The sequence below is a fragment of the Euprymna scolopes genome, chromosome 28 (assembly GCF_053919585.1).
Source record: "Euprymna scolopes isolate OS-2025 chromosome 28, ASM5391958v1, whole genome shotgun sequence".
Classification (NCBI taxonomy): Eukaryota; Metazoa; Mollusca; class Cephalopoda; order Sepiida; family Sepiolidae; genus Euprymna; species Euprymna scolopes.
Genome location: NC_136509.1, coordinates 66,646,413 through 66,658,436, shown reverse-complemented (window position 1 = coordinate 66,658,436; position 12,024 = coordinate 66,646,413). Strand labels below are relative to the sequence as shown.

Below are 12,024 nucleotides of genomic sequence, written 5' to 3'. Positions count from 1 at the left end.
CGATTTTCCTTGCATTAAAAACCGACCTTGTGTCTAACTGCCCTCGTAGCAGGCAAATGGAGACTTGATTGTTTTGGTTTCTATTTTGTGGCATGTCAACCTTTTTAGAGTTATTCAATGTCATCATACAATACCTTCATTGTAAGTCATTCAGAAACCATAAGTTAATTTTCTTTTTACCAATGATGATGACAGTATCGGGGATTTCTTTGATCCTTACAGATATTGTCTGTTGTCTTTTTTTGCAGAGACAGTTGCCCATCTCTCACTGACATATAGATAGTGGCATCCTCAGCGGTGGTGATGTAGCAATTGTAGCATACTGATCTTTTCTTCCTTCGCTTAGTGGTTGAAGCAATAGAAGCAACTACAAAAGACAACAAAGAACACCATTAATTGCTCTGGGATTTGATTTACTTTTTAAAGTAATTTTCAGCAAGTGCATTGAGATGAACTGCACCCTCACGACTTATCCCTATGAAAGGTGATGAAAACCTTCAACCATTGTAATACTCGATTCTACAGAGGTATGAAGTCTCTTCTCTTTCTGCTACCACATTCTTCATTTCATGGCACAACTTCCTATAAACGTCAGCTGAACCTCTAAATTGACCAATAATGGAAAATTCCACTTTATTGCATTGGAAAAGAGACATAATATATTGAATTTGCTATTTTTATCCATCCAGAATTTAATCTTGCTATCCCTTGGAGTGGGGGTGAGATATAAAGAGTCTGTATGATTACAAACATAAGTGAATACAACCGAAAGTGGAAATAGTAAAAAAAAATTACTATCACAGATTATGAACTTGGAATGATATATTCACATTCTGTATGTGCTGTAAAATGACTTTAAGAAGAAAGAAACAACTTTGGTAGAAGTTTGTATCCTTAATGATGCTGAATTACAGAGAGCTGAGAAGGAAAATATAATAAAATATCAAGGTCTTATGATCTCTATCATTCTAGTAATTATAAGAGCAACCAGATTCATAAAAGTGAATTTCAAAAACTATCTGGCAAATATACCTTATGAACCAAATGCAAACAATTGCACTTAAGAGACTGTTAGAATCTTAAAAAAAATATTTCGAGATATGTATGATAGTGGGTGAATGTCTAGTATCCAATAGGATTCCCCATCCTTAGCTAGAACAAAATAATTAAAAAAAAAAAGATGAATTCATTTCTTCCCCAAACTATGATTGAAATAGTAAGGTAGACTAGATTCTTCAGCCAGAATTGAGTAATTACTTATTTCCCTCCAATAAAATTAGCCACATTTTTTATATACCAATAAAGACATTTTTACTACATTTGTAGAAAAGCCCAAAAAATCTATTCTTTAAAGAGTATGTACTTTCCTGATTGGAAACCGTAAGTTCCCTTACCAGAGAGCACAAGATAGGAGACATAACCCGTCTCAAGACAGGTAAAATTAATTCCACAAACAGAACAATTTTACCCATATTTATGTTCTTTTACAAAAATTACAATCAAGATGGAATAATACTAGGCCTCATGAATCCTTTTTTTAATTTTTATCAAAATGTATTACATGATTCTGATTAGAAAAGAAATGTCTAACATTTAAGAACACAAAGTACTTAAGGGGGTCTTAATATATGATATAAGCAAATTTTTATTTTGTATATTTACTAGGTAAAATTCACTTGTAAGTTGCACTAAAAATACAATTGCGAATTAATTAGGACTTCATGGCTGATGGAAGGAGAGCATGCTACCCTCATAAATTAAATAAAGAGTTTTGCTTGGAATACTATGCAGGTTTCTGAGGTTGACAGAAAGATTCCCCAACTTTAACACGATACACTTGAAGAAGGTCGGAGATTATATCTATCGAAACGTGAAAATAACAATTGTGATGAGAACAGTAATCTGAAGAATCAAAATAATACGAAAAATCAATCCTCATCTCAAAAATTCAGAAACGTTTCATTTTACATCTACTTTTTCTCCATTGGATATATTTAGTTTGTTTAATGTTGTATCAATCGTTTTTTAGTTTGTTTAATGTTGTAGCAACCGTTTTTTAGTTTCGTTTTTTAGTTTTCTTTAATTCTGAAACAACACTTGAGTGAAACGATTAATTGAACACAAAGTACTATCAAGTTTTTACTGATTGAAAATTGCACCTTGAAAATGGATGACTATGTGTTATTGAAAACCTTTATTCATAACTAGCAATGGGGGCGGGGGCAACCTTGCAAATCATAAAATGTGTATATTTTAATTCATGTAGATTTTGTATTTTTTTTATTAGAGAGGCAATTCTTTATTGAATATTATATTGTACCTAATACACAGCAGTGATTTCAAAAGTTTTTAAAAAATCACTTGGGCACCATCAGCTAGAATTGAAACTAAAACATTTAGCACTCCAGCCGCATTCTCTACTGTTTGAGCTAACCTGATAGACAGCTAAGAAAGATTTAAAATTAAACTTCTAACTATGAATATGATTGAATTTGCACGTGCGTAGAACTAATAGAAATATGTTGGCAAGTTGAAATGAACATTTTGCATTTCAACTTGTCAACATATTTCTGTACACATTATTCATCCATCCAAACAAAGATTTTACTCGTTATGAACTATCTTTGGTGTATGATTACTATTTTCTGTTAATTTCAGCGTTATGTGACCAGTGGTTTAAGAGTTTATCGGTTAAACTCGCATCTACCGTTTTATTTATATAGATAACGACCTTTTATTTATTTATTTATTTTATTTTATTTTTATTTATTTATTTATTTTATTTTTATTTATTTATTTATTTATAGATAACGACCTTTTATTTTATTTTTATTTATCTATTTATATAGATAACGACCTTTACTCTCTATAACTTGATTCCATCTTCAACAAGCTTATAAATGCTTTGCTTATAAAATTCTTTAGCTTTTGATGTGAAACATGAATCAAATTCATGTTCAATCCCCTCTCATGATATTAAACTAACGCCGTCTAAATGATTTTGAAATCCTTGAAATAAGTGATAATCTTAGGGAGCTAGGTCAGGAGAATATGCAGGATGGGGCAATATTTCCCAACCAAATTCTCCGTAGAGATGTGTGAGGACGAGCATTATATTGATGCAGGGCTCTATGGACAAATTATCTTTAGTTGACCTTTGACAGCTAAATATTTTCGTTTACTAGCCAAATAGAAAAGTTATGATTTTTAGAATATGACATCTTAGTTCCGTGACGAGTATGTACATCATAAATATTTTTCTGTGATTTTTTTTGATAAGTGTAATGCTAAATATACAACAAATTTTATGTGGATACTTGAACGTATAAACGTTCTCATTTCCTAAGATTTTTTTAAACAGCCTTCGTTAAAAAAAAAAGAGAGTATATTGTTCTATTAAACTTTTATTGTTTAAATAATTTAACTTTGTTTTATATAAAAAAATAAAAGTGGAAAAGATATTTTCATTCAGTAGTGAGTTTTGGAAGATTGTCGGTGAAAGAAATACAATCACCAAAAGATAAGCGTTTCATTATTTCTAGTCGCCATTTTGAAACGTCACTCGCAAATGCGAAATATTTTACTTATAAAAGAAGAGATGGGATTCATACCTTTGATAATAATATTGACATGGTGCACGTGGGTCTAATAGATCGCGCTGGATTTGAAGTGCTTACATTACACCACATGTGCTACTTCCGTCTCCCCTATTCGTACGTGCATCTGCAACAGATGCAGATATCCATACGTTTGGTAAGTGGAGAAGAGGGACTAGTTGTCATCTGTGATAAACTATTTAACAAGCTGACCTCTTAAATCAGTCTTGATATAAATTTTACTAATGGCATTTCTTTTTTTCACAAGTTGCGGATATGACATCTACATATCTTACGAAAATGTTGCCTCCTTTCCCATGAAATTAAATTCAGATGCTTCTTCCTTTTACGACTATTTACCATTTAGAAATCATATCGTTAGACATCATTAATGCAAGGTATATTTTATTAGGTATAAAATGCTTAATGAGGAAGAGTCGTCATTTAAAACTAAAAAAGAATTCTAGTCAACGTATAGTGGAGTAGCTACTTATGAAGGCCTGAAGACTACTGGAAGATAAGGGTTAATGTGTGTAAAGTGGTCAGTGAGACAACCAGTAGTGGCGGAATTCGAAAAAAGGAAAAGAAAGAAAACGTCTCATGAAAATAAAGGATTTTTTTGAGAGTTCATCTTAGAAGACCAGTGGAAGGTCGAGTTTGCTATATGCTTTCTTCCTTCCCCTAAACATCATCATTATCAACAACCTCGAGGAGACCTAGCATTTTGGGCAAATTCTTTATTTGAAAAACAAAATTCAGTAAAAATTAAAAAAAACCAACAACATATTTTCAAAATATTATTAGATTAGAAGAACGCATCAGTTTTTCAGTTGAAAAGATAAGGGTTGGAAAAAAGATGTAAGAATGAAGAACAGAGAAAATATGATCCAACTTTTATTTCTGGTTCGAGTCACAAGGGTTTCTTACTAACTTGACTCCATGTTATAATTTAAGGAGAGTAGAAAGTGGATCTTGGATGTTCTTTCGGCAGCCGTGTAACTCTTACTTCCTTTATTTTGTTAGTCCTCATATTCCATGAGCGATGTTTCTCTGACAAAGAGGGAAAAATTGCTGTTTTCTGGATCAGAATCTATTCCATCTAACATCATTGGCAAGTTTTTGACCTTGAAGTGGTATTTTTTTAGCTCCCTAACAAGTGACTTCATGCCTTGACTGAAACAATTTCCATAAAAAAAAATGGTTTTGTCTGGCAGTTTTTACTATCGTTTGTGTAACGGGATATATATATATATATATATATATATATATATATATATATATATATATATATATATATATATATTGATCTTTAATAGTCAACCAATGAATTGTGCCGTAAGCTGGCAATAAATTTGTCAGTTCTGCAAAAGCTCAGCAACATATATTTTTTTAAAAACATTTTTCGATACATCTTTATATATTTGTACACAATTTAATTTTCAATGAATAAAGTATGAATTTGGAACACAGTTACTAAGCGCTCCAAGAATTGCCCACCTGTGAAACTCTAATGAACCAGAATCAAACATTGATTTTGTAGGAAAACAGTTATTGATGATAAAGAAAAGATAAAGACCTGACATTACTTTATATATTAGATTATCATGTTTTTTGTTTTTTTTTGGGGGGGGGTATTTCAAAATATTATTTTTTTATTACAATGCAAGAGGAAAATCTGTCATGTTCGTTTTTTTTGTTTTGTTTTATGACGGTCATTTCAAAAGAATTCATTTATTATTCATAATTATTTTTCTTAACATGTTGCAACAACCTACTAGAAAATCTAATGAACCAGAATTGATTTTGTAAGAAAGCTTTCAATAACAAATGAATGAGACTTACTTTACCTTATATATTGGATATATATAAAAATACATATGACAGAAAGTTTTTGCATTTATCAAACACGTTATATATATATATATATATATATATATATATATATATATATATATATGATTTTAAAAACAAAATAAAATAAAGAAGATAGGTGATAAATATTACACTTGAACTTTCAGGTTTAATGTTATTTCACCCAGGCAATGCCGGGTTTCACACATGTAAAATTATAAAATTTGTTTCTTCCTAGTTTGTTTTTATTTTATTTTCCCTTCAGCTGGCTGTGTTACACATAGGAAATACATGCGCATAGGGAAAAAGTTGTTTAATTGACTCACATGCAATGCAATTTTAAAATGCAAAATTGATATCATAACTTTAACATCTGGTTTAGATATATATGTGAACATATTTTTATGTTCTGAACTTGGAACTCTGCAGTAGACAGCAGGACTGTACTGTTGCAAAAACCGGTTTCCTTTCCTCCACATACCATTAAAGTTGGGTGGGTGGGATTTTGCCGCAGTTTAGAAGTGCAATCCAGGTTCCTTTAACGACAGATGAAAATCGCAGGTGACGACTGCATTGTAATCTAAGACGCGCTAATTGAAAAACCGTGCAAGTGATAAGAGTTTGATATTTCAAGATATAATTGAAATACAAAAACAAAATAAAAACATCAACAAAGACATAAGTAGCAATATAATATAGATATAAACAACTAAAAGAGCAGGTAATAATATTTGATATTTTAATTGGAAACAGTCACTGCTTGCTGGGAGTCAAGTTTTAGCATAATTGGTAGGCAAAGGAAAAGGGAGGGAAAAGAAAGGAGGAAATGTCAGCCAGACTGAGTGGAATTGCTAAAGTGATAACAATTAAGGCAAACCTGTACAGGAAACACTCTTTATAGAAACTAATGCATATTAGGAAACAACATCTCTTCAGGGGTTATATTTATAAAGTTAAATATGTGTGTGTGTATGTATATATATATATATATATATATATATATATATATAATATGTCTAATAAATATATTTTTAAAGTTAGGCGTATATATATAGATGTATGTATGTATGTATATATATATGTGTGTGTCTTTTTCGAAAGTTTGTCCATCTTTAAAACTTATATGTAAAAAAAAAAAAAATTCAGTCCTTTATTCAAAAACTCATTTCCTTGTAAGTCTATTAATTTCTTGTAATAATGTAATGTTATGACCCTTTAGGCTGTGATCATAGCGTAGTATCTGTTAACTGTAGCAAGCGGGAGCAATGGTCAAAACATTATTGTTATTGTATTCTTATTAATTGATTTGAGCGACGGATGGTCGCTGGATCAATTATTATGATTAGAAGAATAAACAATTCAACTGGGGAATAAATGATTGACGTGTGAATCGCAAAAAGAATGCGAAAATAGAAAATAGATGTAAACATTCTTTTGGTTTTGAATAAACAAATAACTAGGTGGATTAGATTGGTATGAGACACGTAATTAGGTGACATAAGAGAACACGTGATGTAGTTAGTTTTGGAGAGATTGAGAGAGTTGAGGATTGACCACCAGAGCAGACAGACATAGACAAGGGTGGACAGACAGCTGGGAGCAAGCTGTATGAACAGAAAATGTAGAAATTGCAGATCATGTGAAAACCAATTGAGACAATTTTAATAAATTTATATTACAAAAATATAAAGAGTTGTTTTATGGTTTTCACAAAGAAGAACAGTTGTCTCAATTATATGGTGCGGATCACTTCATGGTCGTCACAGAGCAGCAGGAAGTTAAAAGAACTCTTCAAGAAAAAGGTATGAAGCATATATTATTATTCTTACATATGAACTGTAAAAATATCCCATGTAATAAGTCTCATACAACATCATTCAAGTTACACGTCAATATCATGTCCCCTGGCTAACAACATGCATACAATTTATACGTTTATTATCTGTCTGTTAAAAGAACAATATCTTACATCCACTAGATAACACATGACACGTTTTGATATATCATCTCCATTCCAATTTCAACCAATATACAACAATAACTGCTTTATTTTGCTTCCAAAAATTTTTGCTAATCCTAATATTATTGTAAGGATCATCGGTTGATTACCATGAAAAACTGTTTCAGAGATTTAAAAACAAAACAATATTTTATTTCATGGATCCACAGCAGTTTGGATCAAACATCACGTTTCCTTAAAAAACAAATTTTTTTTTTGGTGGTGGTAGTGGTGGTGGTGGTGGTGGGGGGTCCAGATTAATTTTTGTACTAACCTAGTCATGTTATTAAAAATGCTCCCTTGTGTTGTTCGTCTTTAACCAAGAAAAAACCGTTTACCATTTACAAAACTACTGTATTTTTAATTCAGACATATATATATATATATATATACACACACACACAGAGTACAATCATGTTGACATAGTGGTTCTCACCAGATCACCAAAGTTAAGCAACGATAAGCCTGGCCAGTACCAGATGAGTGACCATTTCGGAAGACTAGGTGCCGTATTTACCACATCAAGACAGAAATTTTAAGGTTAGTATCTGGGGCCGTGTTTAATTCACTGGGAGAGATGCACTGGGAGAGGTCCAGTCTTTGTTAAGACATGCATCTAATAGAAGGAAAATTGATGTAAAAAGCTGAGGTCTGTTGAATGAGCCGCTTGTGGCAACCATTGCACTGACGAAGATTAGAAGTCCTACTAAAAAGAATGGTTGGTTCTGCACAAAACCTTTACCACTATAAACAAATCACTGTGCGGATTTCTGAACAAATTAGTTTTTATGGTGGCGCTCATACATCAAAATCGATAGTTGCGTGCATCATCTATAATATAAATCTCACCTCTCTGTTTAAATGTATATATGTATGTTTGTATATCTGCCTAAAACTTTCGACAGAGGCAACGGATTTTCATGAGATCGGTACCATTTTGAAGCTCGACCCTTTGGACGACAGATATCAAAAATTTGGCCGAAAACATTAATTCCTTCACCCGCAACTGGGCACTTTTCTACAGGGAGGGGTCGCTTTTTTCACTGATACTTTCGAAACTCCTCACCTCTTTTCGATTATCTAGCCTTAATTTAAACCTACATCACTTCCGGTTTGGCAATGGCACAACAGCAAACATGTCACTTTTTTTTCCTTCTTCACAGTACCGGTTCGAGCTTGCTTACTACTCCTATCCTTTTTTTTTTTTTTTGCGCTCACAATTTTCATTTTTTGTTTTTGTTAAACCAACACCCTTACACACACCTCCACTTTCTGGTCCTGGATATGACCTTAAACTATATCCGATGGTGAGGCCCCAGCTTGCGGGCTTTGGGGAGTGTGGAGCCACTCTTTAATTGTCATTGCTCCCAGGTCCACTCTGACCCGGACTGGTAGTACCTGTTAGGGTCCCAACTGTGGGTTAAATAGAAACCGACTTGAAAACAACAAATATATTCTATTAAAAAAATTTTCTTCAAAATCTTTGGATTCGGCATTAAATAACCTGAAAAGGGTTGATATGCCGTTAAACAAAACAACCAACCAACCAACCTCCACTTTCTTTTTCGCCTTCATGTCACGGGTTTGAGCCTGCCTACTACAACTTTTTTTTTTTTTTGCTCAGCACACACCTACAAACACCCGGGCAATGCTGGGCACCCAGGCTAGTTTATAACATAAATCTGACCTGTCTGTTTAAATGTATGCATGTATGTATGTATGTATGTCTGCCTAAAACTTTCAAGCCCGACTCTTCAGACGATAAATATAAAAAAATTGGCTACAAAAAAAAAAAAAATACAAACATTAATTCTTTCGCTCTCAACTAGGTACTTTTCTACAAAGGGGGGTCGCTTTTTTCGCCGATATTTTCGAAAGTTATCCCCTCTTTTCGATTGACTAGCCTTAATTTAAACCTTTGCCACTTCTGGCTTGGTGATGGATGCAACAGCAAAGACATCACATTTATTTTTTTCACATTCTTTTCCTCCTTTGCGGTATAGGTTCAAGCCTGCCTGCCTGCTACTACTTTTTTTCTGCTCAATACACTTTCAACAAACACCTGGGCAATGCCGGGCACTCAGACTCGTGTGTATATATATATATATATATATATATATATGAGAGCGAGATCAGGGTTCATACAGATTTTCAACGCCCATTTTCAAAGACATTTCAAGCCTTTTCAAAGTTTTTTAAAACCTTCTCTCTAGATAAAATTCAAGTTTTTGAAAATAAAATTTGGGGTTTTCCATTATAGCATTTTATTTATAGCTGTCGCCACTAACCCCCCCCCCTCCCCAAGATAAATTAAAGAATAAATGAGAGTAAAAAAAAAAAATTTTTTTGAAAGCATTTAAAACTAACAAAATTTTTAAAAAGCATTTAAAACTACAAAAAAATTTTAAAAAGCATTTAAAACTACATAAAAACACCACAAATCATGCAGGGAGGTTGAAAATTAACTTTTATTGCCTATGGTAATATTTACTTGCATATTTGATTTTTATCACTTTTTCGAATCGCTGTGGATTGTAAAACAAACCCAAAATTTGATATATAAACAATGATATAATAAAACCAAAAAACTTAAATGAAAATTACTTTTCCTGTTGTCAATTAAGCTTCATTTCATGAAGTAGTTTTAAAAGTCACACAGCTACTTACATGAAGTTCTCTAATATGCAACAAAACTGGTCAACTATTTACAGCTGTTGTTCGTTTTGTGTTCAGTGCCAGCCATGTGCAATTTCAAGGCACTTTCACTCATTTTGCTCAAAACAAATGTCTTTTTACATACATAACAATATGCCTGTCAACAATCATATTTGCATTACCTGACCCACTTATATTTGGCCAACCAAGTGCGATTAAATGTTGTTTTCCCCATTGTATATTGGTCTGTGCTTTGTTCGTTTTACTTTTAAATTTTCAGTATTGTGAATACAAGTGTTACATCACCTTATCAAAAAACTACCCGATGTTATTGTATGAAAAACGTCAGATAGTTTCACGAGAAAAAAACATAACTCCATAATAATACAATGCAATTTCAGAACCATGTATTTCAATTTTATTTTCAGTATTTAAAAAATATTTTAATGATATTTTTTATTAATAATTAAAAAAACATTTAATAGTATTCATTTCGATTTCATTTTGAATATTTCGACACAAATTTTTACTGGATAAAGAATACAATTTTAAAGGCCTTTTCAAAACATTTTCCATATTTTCAGGTATTTTTCAAAAATAAGGTTTTTTCAAGGCAAAATTTAAAATTCAAAAACTTATCAAGGCTGTACGAAGCCTGGAGACTGAAGATAATCCTCTAAACTAATGAATGGATCATTTAGGGGGTGCATGTGCGTGTGTTTATATATATATATATATATATATATATATATATAAACATTTATATGTTATTCCTTAATTGGAATTCATTTTTGAGATGAGCATTATATATTAATTTATTTTTATTTCGGACTATTATTCTCATCTTTATTAGTTGTTTTTGATCTTTTATTGGTTTTGTTTATTCACAACGTTTCGGCCAACTATTCCTCTGGCCTTCGTCAGGTGGTAACCGCGACGGATAGGAACTTCGAATCTCCTAACTGTATTCTCAGCCATCACTGCCATCCCTAGTTGTTGTCGTCTCACCACATTTTGGCCAATTAACCTCTAGCACGCTTTGGGTGGGATTGAAACCGCTATCTTCAGACAATGTTCATCTGGAACTGTAGAGATTCAACGTCTCTATCAACTGCGCCACGGGCCCTGAAGGGCCAGAGGAATAGTTGGCCGAAACGTTGTGAATAATTTTGTTTATTCACAACGTTTCGGCCAACTAAAATAATAAAAGATCAAAAACAACAACTAATAAAGATGAGAATAATAGTCCGAAATAAAAATAAATTAATATATAAACATTATTTATCAGCATATCATGATGAATTGTAGAACAGATATTCTCGGCAACCCTGTGAATAACATATTAATATTACTTTTTTTTTTTTTAACTTTACTATTTAGAATGTGTCAATCCTCCTAAAAACCAAACAAAAAAAACATTTAATTTGCTAAACTAATAAACAGATCATCATGAATCTGGATACTTATTCTAAAAGTTAAAGTACCATGAGCAAATTATGTTTTTGCAAATGTTAACATTTACAGTGTGCAAGTTTTTTATTTTCTTATTTAATTATTTTATCAACAGATCATTATGAATTTTCGAATATATATTCTCTGCAACCTGGTGAGTAACACAGGCACATAATTTCTTTGTCAAACTTTATCATTAAGGACTGGCACCCACCAATTTAAAATTATACACGCACAAACGTGAATGAAGTAAATAGACATTTTTAATAATGAAGATTGTTGTCAGAGCATTTGGATGGACCGAGGCAAGATAGCATTATTTTCAATTCGCTGATGAACTGAATGATCAATCAATCAACATTGGAAAGTGGAATCCCTAAGGTTTGCAGCGATATGACGCTAATTAAGTCCATCCTCATATTAACCTCTAATATGGCTCCTATGAGAATTCTAATGTTTCTTTGGCCGGTG

The 12,024-nt window shown here is 32.1% G+C and overlaps 1 protein-coding gene across 1 annotated transcript in view; it reads right to left on the bottom strand.

Moving 5' to 3' along the window:
• The window catches only part of LOC145249688 (uncharacterized), a 796,056-nt gene that overhangs the window by 703,896 nt on the left and 80,136 nt on the right, over nucleotides 1–12,024 (bottom strand). The gene's annotated exons all lie outside the window — the stretch shown is intronic.